The sequence below is a fragment of the Myotis yumanensis genome, unplaced genomic scaffold (genome assembly GCF_028538775.1).
Source record: "Myotis yumanensis isolate MYYU_CA2020_CCGP unplaced genomic scaffold, mMyoYum1.0.hap1 SCAF_5, whole genome shotgun sequence".
NCBI lineage: Eukaryota > Metazoa > Chordata > Mammalia > Chiroptera > Vespertilionidae > Myotis > Myotis yumanensis.
Window position 1 is genome coordinate 84,217,671 of NW_027223756.1, and position 11,063 is coordinate 84,228,733.

Consider the following 11,063-nt stretch of genomic DNA (forward strand, 5'->3'; position numbering starts at 1 on the left):
CTCCCCCTCTAGGCAATGTCCTTCCTGTAGGCTAGATAGAGCACATCACACAGGGCAGTTTAGAAAGCTTCGAAGGCCACTTCATAAACATCTTCATTTACTACTGGTGGTCACATGTGAATAATATGTTTATACTGTTCTTTATGGGAAACAATTTCAGGGAGTCAACACCAAGAATACAATAGGCAGCCCTCACCCTGAGCCCCTCAGCGTCCTTCCCTAGTCAGCGAGGAGCCCCCTCCTCTGTCCCAGGGCTTCCTAACCCCCTCTGTCCCCACTGTGGCTCTTGGGCAAAGCATCTTCTGACCGTTAGTGCTCATGGGACAAGTTCTGGTCCAGCGGGTAAACCATGAACATCACATCTGACTGAGAGGGTACACAGGGATGGCCTGGCCGTACAACCTCAAAGCCCAAGAAGCTGGAGATCTTCAGGAGTGGAGCTCTGTCTTCCCAGCCTTTCCAGATGCAGATGGAGACATAGTTCACTTTCATCTTCTCTTCTGCAAACTCCAGCAGTGCTGACAACCCGTCTTTGCTCCCATCAGCTAACACTCCACCTGGGATTTTTATAAACAGGCTCCGGCTGCACAGGACTGCATCCCAGGGAGAGACCTTCCCCTCGGTGACCTCGTACTGGAAGTGGGCGATGTGAGGTTGTCCATCGTTCACGGGAGGTCCTGGTCACAGTGTGCTTCTGGTCCTTAGTTATTAGAGCTGAGAGAGAAGGATCCCTGCCGCCCCTCGCCCCTCGGGGATCTTCCTCAGTGGGTGACGGGCACCAGGAGCACCACAGAGGTCCCGGAACAATGTGCCTGCAGCACTGGAGCTGGGGGCAGTTACTCGGGGGCAAAATGCTACTGTCCTGGGTGCTTATCATCCTCGGCGGCTCTGCTCAGGGTGGGAGGGGGCAGCACAGGGAGTGGGTGGGTGTGGGTCGCGTGCGCAGGGCCAATCTTTGTGGGTTAAGACCCTGTCAGCCCGCGGGCTCACAGCCCTCCTCCAGCCTGGGCAAGCCCCTGCCTCCCACAACTGGACATTCTTTTTTTTTAAATTTCTTTATTGGTTAATGTATTACAAATGTGTCCTAATCCCCCCATTAACCCCCCCGCTCCCACTCATGCTCTCATCCCCCTGTTGTCCATGTCCATTGGTTTGGCTTATATGCATGCATACAAGTCCTTTGGTTGATCTCTTCCCCTTACCCCCACCCTCCCCTACTTTCCCTCTGGGGATTGATAGTCTGATCGCTGTTTCTCTGTCTTTGGATCTGTCCCTGTTCATCAGTCTATGTTGTTCTCTATATTCCACAAATGAGTGAGATCATGTGGTATTTATCTTTCTCTGACTGGCTAATTTCACTTAGCATAATGCTCTCCAGGTCCATCCATGCTGTTGCAAATGGCAAGAGTTCCTTCTTTTTTACCGAAGCGTAGTATTCCATTGTGTAGATGTACCACAGTTTTCTAATCCACTCATCTGCTGATGGGCACTTAGGCTGTTTCCAAATCTTAGCTATGGTGAATTGAGCTGCTATGAACATAGGGGTGCATATATCCTTTATGATTGGTGTTTCTAGCTTCTTGGGATATATTACTAGAAATGGGATCACTGGGTCAAATGGGAGTTCCATTTTTAGTTTTTTGAGGAAACTCCATACTGTCTTCCACAGTGGCTGCACCAGTCTACATTCCCACCAGCAGTGCACAAGGGTTCCTTTTTCTCCACATCCTCTCCAACACTTGTTGTTTGTTGATTTGTTGATGATAGCCAGCCTGACAGGTGTGAGATGATACTGCATTGTCGTTTTGATTTGCATCTCTCGTATAATTAGTGACTTTGAATATGTTTTCATATGTCTTTCGGCCTTCTGTATGTCCTCTTTCGAAAAGTGTCTATCTAAGTCTGTTGCCCATTTTTTGATTGGATTGTTTATCTTCCTATTGTTAAGTTGCATGAGTTCCCTGTAAATGTTGGAGATTAAACCCTTATCGGTGATATCGTTGGCTAATATGTTTTCCCTTGCAGTGGGCCTTCTTGTTGTTTTGTTGATGGTTTCCTTTGCTGTGCAAAAGCTTTTTATTTTGATGTAGTCCCATTTGTTTATTTTCTCTTTAGCTTCCATTACCCTAGGAACAGTATCAGAGAACAGGACGTTCTTGATACTGAATTTGACTTTAGGATACACCCTCTTGGGCAACATCTGCCCTCATGCACACAACTCAGAGACAGTGGTAGGGCTCTTGGCCCCGACCTTTGAGGTGATACCAGGGTTCTCGAGTCCTATTCAGGAAATGCTATGATCTTGATCTGAAATGAGGACTCTAACTGGTCTGCACAAGTGAGGTCAGCCTGGAACTGTCCTAATCTAACCCGTGGGCATCAGCCTTATGTCTTTCCAGGGCAAGTCTTGAGGCCTTTTCCGATCCTTACATTTGCCATCTGAAGCCAACTCTGTGCCTGCTGTCTGGGAAACATGTTTAAATGCAACACCTGTCCCACTTTGTCAATTTCCTGCTATAGGATCAGTTAGGTGAAAATAGCCAAGTCTAACTTCAAAATAAGCACAAGTGGTACCTTTAGCTTACTGTTCATGTTTCCTTCTTCCCAAGTGTTTGGGAAGACAACCAGCGTTGGCAAAATGTAGCCTCAGGTGACTCTGAGGTGAAGCAGGGACAGAACCCAGAGCCCATGTCATGAAGAACACGCCCCTGAAACCATAACCCCACTGTCCCATGAGCACCCCCCTGTGCCAGGAAGCACATTTCACAACAGTCTTCCTCCACCAACAATGTCAAAGGGGATGCCCTGCCTTTTCCTAGCCTCTAGGAGACCCCCAGGAGCCTACTGGTCCCTAAAGAGCCTTCCCTGAGTCCTGTGCACACTCCCCTGTGTTTTCAGAAGCGCATGTGCTGACCACACCCGGCCTCCTCACCTCAGATCTGCCTCCACAGTGTGCAGCAACCCCCCCCCCCACAAAGCTGGTGCCTACTCCTGTGGGATAACGCTCCAGAATTTCACCTCCATGGCCTGTGGCAAATGACATAGCACCCCCAGAGTCACTCTCACCTCACTTGTGTCCCAGAATGCAGTGCAGCACCACACCTCACTAAGGGGCTCAAAATGCTATGATTTCACCCTTCCCTGAAGTGCACAGGTGCAGGAGGTGGTGCCCTGTCCCCTTGTTGGAGCCACGTCCCCCTGTACTTGCAGGAAGAGTCAGATGAGCCACACCCATGGTCTTGCAACAGCTTCCACTGTTTTCTTGGGTCTCCAAGGTCACCTGCCTGTGGTTCAAGGTCCGTAGGCTGCCCCCTTTTCAAGGAACATTTAGTGAGAAGGAAACAGGTAATCAAATTCATCAGATGAATGAGTTATGGTTGGAAGGACACCATCAACACTCTTTGGAACCTGGTGTGCTACTCCTAGGATATGGTATTTTGTCATGGTATGAAAAGCAACATAGCAATTACTTAAAAATTACAAACTACTTCTCAGACTAGACTGAAACAGATACATGTTCACTCATGTTCATATTAACATTATTCACAACAGCCAAAAAGGAGAAGTAAATAACCACTCATCAACAGTTGAATGCATAAAAAATGGGATACACACATCAGGAGTATTATTCAGCTTGAAAAGAAAGCAAGCCTGACATGCTGCAACACAGGTGATCCCTGAGGACCTTGTGGTAAGTGAGTTCAGCCTGTCTCAAAAGATGACACACTGTGATTACACTTGTATGAGGTACCTGGAGTAGTCAAGTTCACTGAGACCAGAAGTAGAATGCTTGTTGCCAGGGGCTGGGGTAAAGGGAGAAGGAGGAATTGTCATCTAAGAAGTAAACAGTTTCATTTTGTAAAATGAAAACAATCCCGAAGATTAGTTTCACATTCTCAGTGCATGTTACACTCCTGACTATACACCTAAAACGGTGAAAGTGTACATTTTACTCTGTGTATATTTTGGGGCGCGGCTACAGTGTTTTGGACAGGTTCAAGCTGTGGACTGATGAGAGGGCACAGTCCTCTCATTTCCACGTGCAAGTCCCAGCTTGGAGGCCAGAGGCCTCCCACCACAGTTATAGCCAACAGCTATAGTTGCAAGCTTGAACCTGTGATCCGAACACTTGGCCCCACCTGCTTGAGTGATGTAGGTCAGGTGCATGTAGTTGAGTAGGATCGAGACCCACGAGAATGTTGTAAACATCTTGATCACGCCCTTATTTTGCCTCGTGGAATCTGCTATAAAGTAAAGACATGGCTTATGGGTATGGGTGCTGTCTCTCAGAGAAGCAGTATCCCACTGAGACCCAGCTTTCTTTCTCTTTTCTATCTTTTCTAAGCCTTTCAGCTGCCCCTCTCAGGTTCACCCTTGGCTCTGCCAGTACGACACATATTTTATCACAATTGAAGTAAAATTTTTAGGGAAATAGAGTGAAAACACAATCCACAGAGTGGATGAAAATTTTGCAAATCCTATATCTGATAAAGAACTTGTATCTAAAATATCTAAAGACCTCTTGCAACCTAATTCTTTTTTTTAAAGTAACATATTTTGCTCAAGAGCTTTTATTTTATTTATTTATATGTTTATTGATTTCAGAGAGGAAAGGAGAGGGAGAGAGAGATAGAAACATCAATGATGAGAGAGAATCATTCTGGATGCCCCGTACTGGGCATGTGCCCTCTCTGGAATCAAACCCGGGGCCCTTCAGTTCACAGGCCAACACTCTATCCACTGAGCCAGACCAGCTAGGGCACAACCGAATTCTTAAAAGTGAGATAAATCAATCTAAATATGGTAAAGTATCCCCATACACATTTTGCCAAAGAAGTTATGCAAATGGTCAAGAGCATATGAAAAAATGCTAGATAGCATTAGTCATCAAGGAAAGGGAAGTCAAAACAGTGAGACAGAACTTGGAATTTTAACACATTGCACAATTTAGATAATTGCTGTCACTGCAATGGAAAATGGTTAGAGATTCCCTATGTGTAGGCCTTTTCACCCCCCAGTCTCCACCCTCTCTCTGTCAGTCCTGCTCTACCCATCAGATTCTTCCCCTTCACACAAAACATCATACCCCAAACACTTCTGACTTCGAATCTACTTTTGACCCAGAAGACCACCAACCTTCACCCCCTTACACATCCCATCTCTCACCTGCAGTAGATTCCTGTGGGGAATCACTGGACTTGGCTGGAAAGTCTGTAAGGAGGAATCTCCAAAAGGCCTGGGGCCTCTAGGGACACTGCAGACATATCCGTTCTCCCAAGATTACTTACCCTACTGATTGCATCTCAAAGATAAACTTTAGCTCATACCACTGTTACCAAAAAAAAAAAAAAAAAAAAAAAAGCCTACAGAGGAAGGTGATTGAGGCTGTCTGGTTCCTTTAGCCAGGCAGTCCCTTAGCCCTCTCTTTCACAGTGTCAGAGTAATCATTCATCTGTCACTCAGGGTCTGCTGGCCAGCCCCTGCAAAGTGGTGCCCCATGTGAGGTCCAAGGAAGGCAACAAGATGCAGTGGGAACCTCAAAAATGAAGAGTAAGAAAAAGTTACTGCACAGTAAGTCATTGGAGCCTTGGACTTCCAAGTTCGAGGGTATGCTTTTCAGCTAAGCTTTCACAATAGGACAGCAGCTGTCCACCGAGTCATAGATTTCTTTGTTACTTAAACAGTTATTAAAAGCAAATGGTGCCTCGGTTACAAAAGAACAATTAAAGGGCCTGTTGCAGCCCTAACCGGTTTGGCTCAGAGGATAGAGAGTTGGCCTGTGGACTGAAGGGTCCCGGGTTTGATTCCAGTCAAGGGCATGTACCTTGGTTGAGGGCACATCCCCAGTAGGGCATGTGTTGGAGGCAGCTGATTGATGTTTCTCTCTCATCGATGTTTCTAACTCTCTATCCCTCTGCCTTCCTCTCTGTAAAAATCAATAAAATATATTTATTAAAAAATAATAAAACAAAGGGCCTTTTACATACTGTTATAATTTATAATCCTTGGTTTCCTGATGCTGGCACACTGGACTTTGACTTCTGGGAACAAATAAGTAGAAATGTATTTATTTATTTATTTATTTATTTTAATATTTTTAATGATTTCAGAGAGGAAGGGAAAGGGGGAGAGAGAGAGAGAGATAGAAACATCAATTATGAGAGAGAAGCACTGATCAGCTGTGGCAGGCATTTTTGGGCGGTAAACATGGGAGCCATAGGTGAATATTACTTAGGTGTGTGTAAAGAATCTTTCCCCAGAAATACTCTCATATCACCATCCCCAAGCAATGGATGCTGGACTCATACTTTTGGCCCTTCCCCTATAGGAGACCGAAAGATTGGCATTTTTCTGGACTATGAGTTGGGAGAGGTTTCATTTTATAATTTGAATAACTGGTCATTCTTGTATGGAATCACTGATACATTTATAGGAAAACTTAAGCCTCATTTCTCCAGTGCATCTTCTTCAGAATCTCTTGCAATCAGTATCATCAGAGTCTCGTGATGAAAAATTTGGATGAAATTTTGTATGTGCTTAGTTTCTCCCCTTGTTATTGAAGGGAATAGTTATAATAAAGATACTGATTTCAGTTTTGATGTTTGAATGTTGAAAGCCTTTAGGATGCACCCTTCTCTCCTCCCTGACCTTACACCTGGGAAAGCTGATGAGCAAGTCCAGGTGCTCCATCCTTGGGTGCAGGGGGAACGTTCCAATCAAGCAAGCTTCCACCAACAGCACCCAGTAACCACCAGGAACGCCATAAGCTAGTCCCTTTCCCCTGTGCTCGCAGTCATTTTGGGACTTCCACTAATATCCACCCTACTCTCCCCCGCAAAACTCATCATGTGAGTAATAAACTTTTTCATACTCTTCTGGTATGTGGTGAGTCATCATCAGTGTGAACATTTGAAACCAGTTTTGGATGGCTTGCACCTGGCTCTGCAAGCTGGTCACCACCATTGGCATGTGAGCAGGATTTTCCAGACATGAAGCACCCCACCAGGGCTTCCTCCTCTGGGTTTGTGTGGTCACACACCCTGGTTCCATGGGCCAGGGTGTCCTTGCAGCTTTGTTCTGCATTTGCTGAGTTCTGTAGAGGCTGTGGTGTAGATTTGACTGACCCAAGTGAGGAGTTTCAGTAAGAAACACATTCTAGGCCAGCCAGCGGTGCTCAGTAGTTGAGGATTGACCTATGAAACAGGAGTCAAGGTTTGATTCCTGGTCAGGGCACATGCCCTGGTTGCTGGCTCAGTTCCCAGTAGGGGTTATGCAGGCCGCAGTCAATGGATCATTCTCTCGCATCATTGATGTTTCTATCTCTTCCTTCCTTTCTGAAATCATTAAAATTTATATATTTTTTAAAAAGAAACACATTTATTTATTATTTATTATTATTTTTTATATAATTTTGGGGCAATTCTAATTATATTGTTTTTGTTTCATGTTTTATAAAATGTTTATGTACAGGGCAGAGCAAAAGCAGGTTGACAGTAGTGATACAAATATATACAGTAATAAATAACAAATAATACAAGAATAAAATTTTGCTTATTAACCACTAGAAACATACTTTTGTTTTAAATCCTCACCTGATGATATGTTTATTGATATAGAGAGGAAAGGAGAGAGGGAAAGAGAAACATCTATGTGAGAGAGAAGCACCAATCAGTTGCTTCTGTACTTGCCCTGACCGGATTGAACCTGAAACCTATGTGCCCTGAAAGGGAATCCAATCTGCTAGTTTTTTGGTGTAGGACACCGCAATCCAACAAAATGAGCCACCCAGCCAGGGCTGTAAACCTACCTTTTCCAATCCCTGTATGACTTCAAAACATCACATACTCATGTTTGACATTATGTGAAATTTCCAACCTTTGAGAACACGCTTCTGTTTGTATGCCTGTATGTGTATTGTTTACAATATTTGGAAATAAAGTTTTACTTTGCATATCTCCATACTCTTTGTCTATCTCCAGATCTTGAGAAGATGCTCAGCAGAGCTTTCATTGAGATACAAGGGACCACTGTACTGATCAGAGTAGCCACACTATGCGGTGGTGATCTCAGTTGCTGACTCTTGTAAAGTGCAATGGAGGCCAGCAGGATGCTGCTTCATTACCCAACCAGGGATCTAACTCCCTCAGTCATGTGCTGTCACAGCACCTATCATTACAACTAGAGAAAGAGGGAGCACTGAAGGGCCACCCTGAGCATTGAAAGCCAATACCATGAAGAGACACACGCTTTTCTCATATTCCATTTTCTAAAAGTAATTGCAAGGCCCTACTTCTCTGCAAGGGGTGAAGAAGAATACATGTATTATGAGGTGAAGAGCTACTGTTTGCCATAATTCCTGAATCCAATTAGACATTAGTGCAATATACATCAACGATGAGTGCTAGAATGAAAACTTGTAAATAGATTAACATAGACATTTATAATAGCTTGACTGAACCCTATAGCAGTTGTTGGGTAATATCCCCCAATAAAGAAGATATTTCAGTTAAGTAAAATAAGCCTAAAACATTCGTTATTTGGTAGCAATGTAAAACTATTATTTTGAAATTCTGGTGATTAATTAGAAAAGGAATCATTGAGACTAATCTATCCTATCTAATAAAGAGGGAATATGCTAATTGACCCTCATGCTGTTGCAAAGATGGCAGTGCTCACAGCCAAAAAGGAGGGAATATGCTAATTGACTGCCCCACCCTCAGATATGGCGGTGCCCACAGCCACAAGATGGCGGGCAGGGGAGGGCAGTTGGGGGTGACCAGGCCTGCAGGGGAAGGCAGTTGGGGGGGGACCAGGTCTGCATGGGAGGGCAGTTAGGGGTGACCAGGCCATCAAGAAAGGGTAGTTATGGGTGACTGGGCTGGCAGGGTAGAGAGGTTGGGGGGGACCAAGATGGCAGGGGAGGGCAGTTGGGGAGGACCAGGCCTGCAGGGGAGGGCAGTTTGGGGTGACCAGGCTGGCAGGGGAGTGCGGGGGGTAGGGGAGGGGTGACCAGGCCAGCAGGGGAAGGCAGTTGGTGACAACTGGGCTGGCAGGGGAGGGTAATTGGGGGTGATCAGGCTGGCAGGGGAGCAGTTATGCATCCATCAGGCTGGCAGGGGAGTGGTTAGGGGGTGATCACACAGGCAGGCAGGTGAGCAGTTGCGAGCCAGCAGTCCTGGATTGTGAGAGGGATGTCCGACTGCCGGTTTAGGTCTGATCCCTGAGTGGTCCCAGATCAGAGAGGGTGCAGGCTGGGCTGAGGGATACCCCATTCCACAAAGCACGAATTTCATGGACTGGGACTCTAATATATATAAAAGGCTAATATACAAAGTGTCCCCACAAAAGTTCAACCTGGAGACCAGGAGTTCTATCACTTGCTATGATGTGCGCTGACCACCAGGGGCAGTGAGCAATGAAGGAAGGCCCTGATGGCCGTGATGGATGGCAGAGCCCAGCACAGCACAGGCACCCTTAGATCAGTGGTTCTCAACCTTCTGGCCCTTTAAATACAGTTCCTCATGTTGTGACCCAACCATAAAATTATTTTCGTTGCTACTTCATAACTGTAATGTTGCTACTGTTACGAATCATAATGTAAATATCTGAAAAGCAAGATGGCCTTAGGCGACCCCTGTGAAAGAGTTGTTTGACCGCCAAAGGGGTCACGACCCACAGGTTGAGAACCGCTGCCTTAGATGAACTTCATGCACTGGGCCTCTAGTATCTAAATACAATGGGATGAATGAGGGGCCTGGGGAAAGGTGGAGAGGTCCAGCTGGCGGGGGCTTTGGTCTCAATGCATAAAAAATGGATACACACCCCCCAGCGGGGGGGTGGGGGGAGGGTTGCTGGAGGATTTGAGTGCTCAAAAGCGAGGGGGGTGGGTGTGGCTGGCCCCAAATGCACTGGGCAGAGACTGAGTGGGGAAGCCACTCTCACATCTAGTTGCTGGGGCTGGAGACAGGAGGAGGCACCAGGGTGGGGTGGGGTCCTCGACCATTCAGCTTCAGGCTTATTTTCCATGTGGGTCCCCGCCAGAGTGGGCTGCTTGGCGATGGATGCGCAGGGCAGTGGATGCAGGTGGGCAGCTCACCTGCAGTGTGCCTCTGCTTCTGGAACTCAGCGCTTCACCTGACCTGCGTCTGGCTCCTTGCCTGTCCTGGGCTCCTCTCTATCCCACTGGGGTGCATGGGGTGAATTCCCCTCCTTGCGGGTCTCCTGCCTTGGCTCTGAAGGGCTGTGGGACTTGGAGCAGCTGCAACAGGCAGGCCAGCCACCAGCGTCCCTCAGGCAGACCTGTGACTACCATCCCCAGGAAACCGACTTTGGAGAAAAACAGGCAGGAATGTAGTTTTTAATGGTGAAAATGAAGAAATTATTTGTCTTCAGGAGGCATCTTTCCTTCCCCTTTCACTTGCAGATGTGAATTAGAGAATGATGGGTGCTGTATGTGTGGAATTACTGTATTTCCTATTGGATCCACTGGAGAGTGTATTTGATATGGACATTATGTACTTATTGAACATCAACTGAGAGGCAGAGAGAAGACACTGAATTGTAGGCCCAACCCCTTCAATGTTGTAGTCATGGAAAATAATGCAAGGCAGCATGAGAAATATTGCAACCAAATATTAAGAGTAGTATGTTCCATAGGAGTTTTCAAGTAGAAAGAAAAGACTTGTCTGGACAAGTTTTAGAGAGAACAAGTTTTGTTTGGCTAGGATCTTGAAAGATGAGTTGGATTCTGAAAAGATAAAAGAGTCTTATTTGTGGGGCAGTCCAGAAAGCTCATTCAGGCTAGAGGAAAAGGAGCATGAAATGGAAGTCGTGGAAGATAGATAAACAGCCATTCCACTTCCCTCAGCGCAGTGCACTCTACTACCTTACTGAGTAGGTCTTTGGATGTGAAGTTGTACTTTGAAAACGCAGTTATATTAGTGCTGAGTTTCTTTTCAATAGCCTTTTCTTCATCAGCTAATCTTGAGAACTATAATAACCATAAAGGATGGTCTGAAATTAAACCACTTTAATTAGAAGCAGTTTATGGCAGATAGACATGT

The 11,063-nt window shown here is 45.9% G+C and overlaps 1 pseudogene; it reads right to left on the reverse strand.

The window, feature by feature from the left end:
- Positions 1 to 309: 309 nt before the first annotated feature.
- LOC139011456 (ornithine decarboxylase antizyme 2 pseudogene) lies at positions 310 to 877 on the reverse strand (annotated as a pseudogene).
- Positions 878 to 11,063: the final 10,186 nt, after the last annotated feature.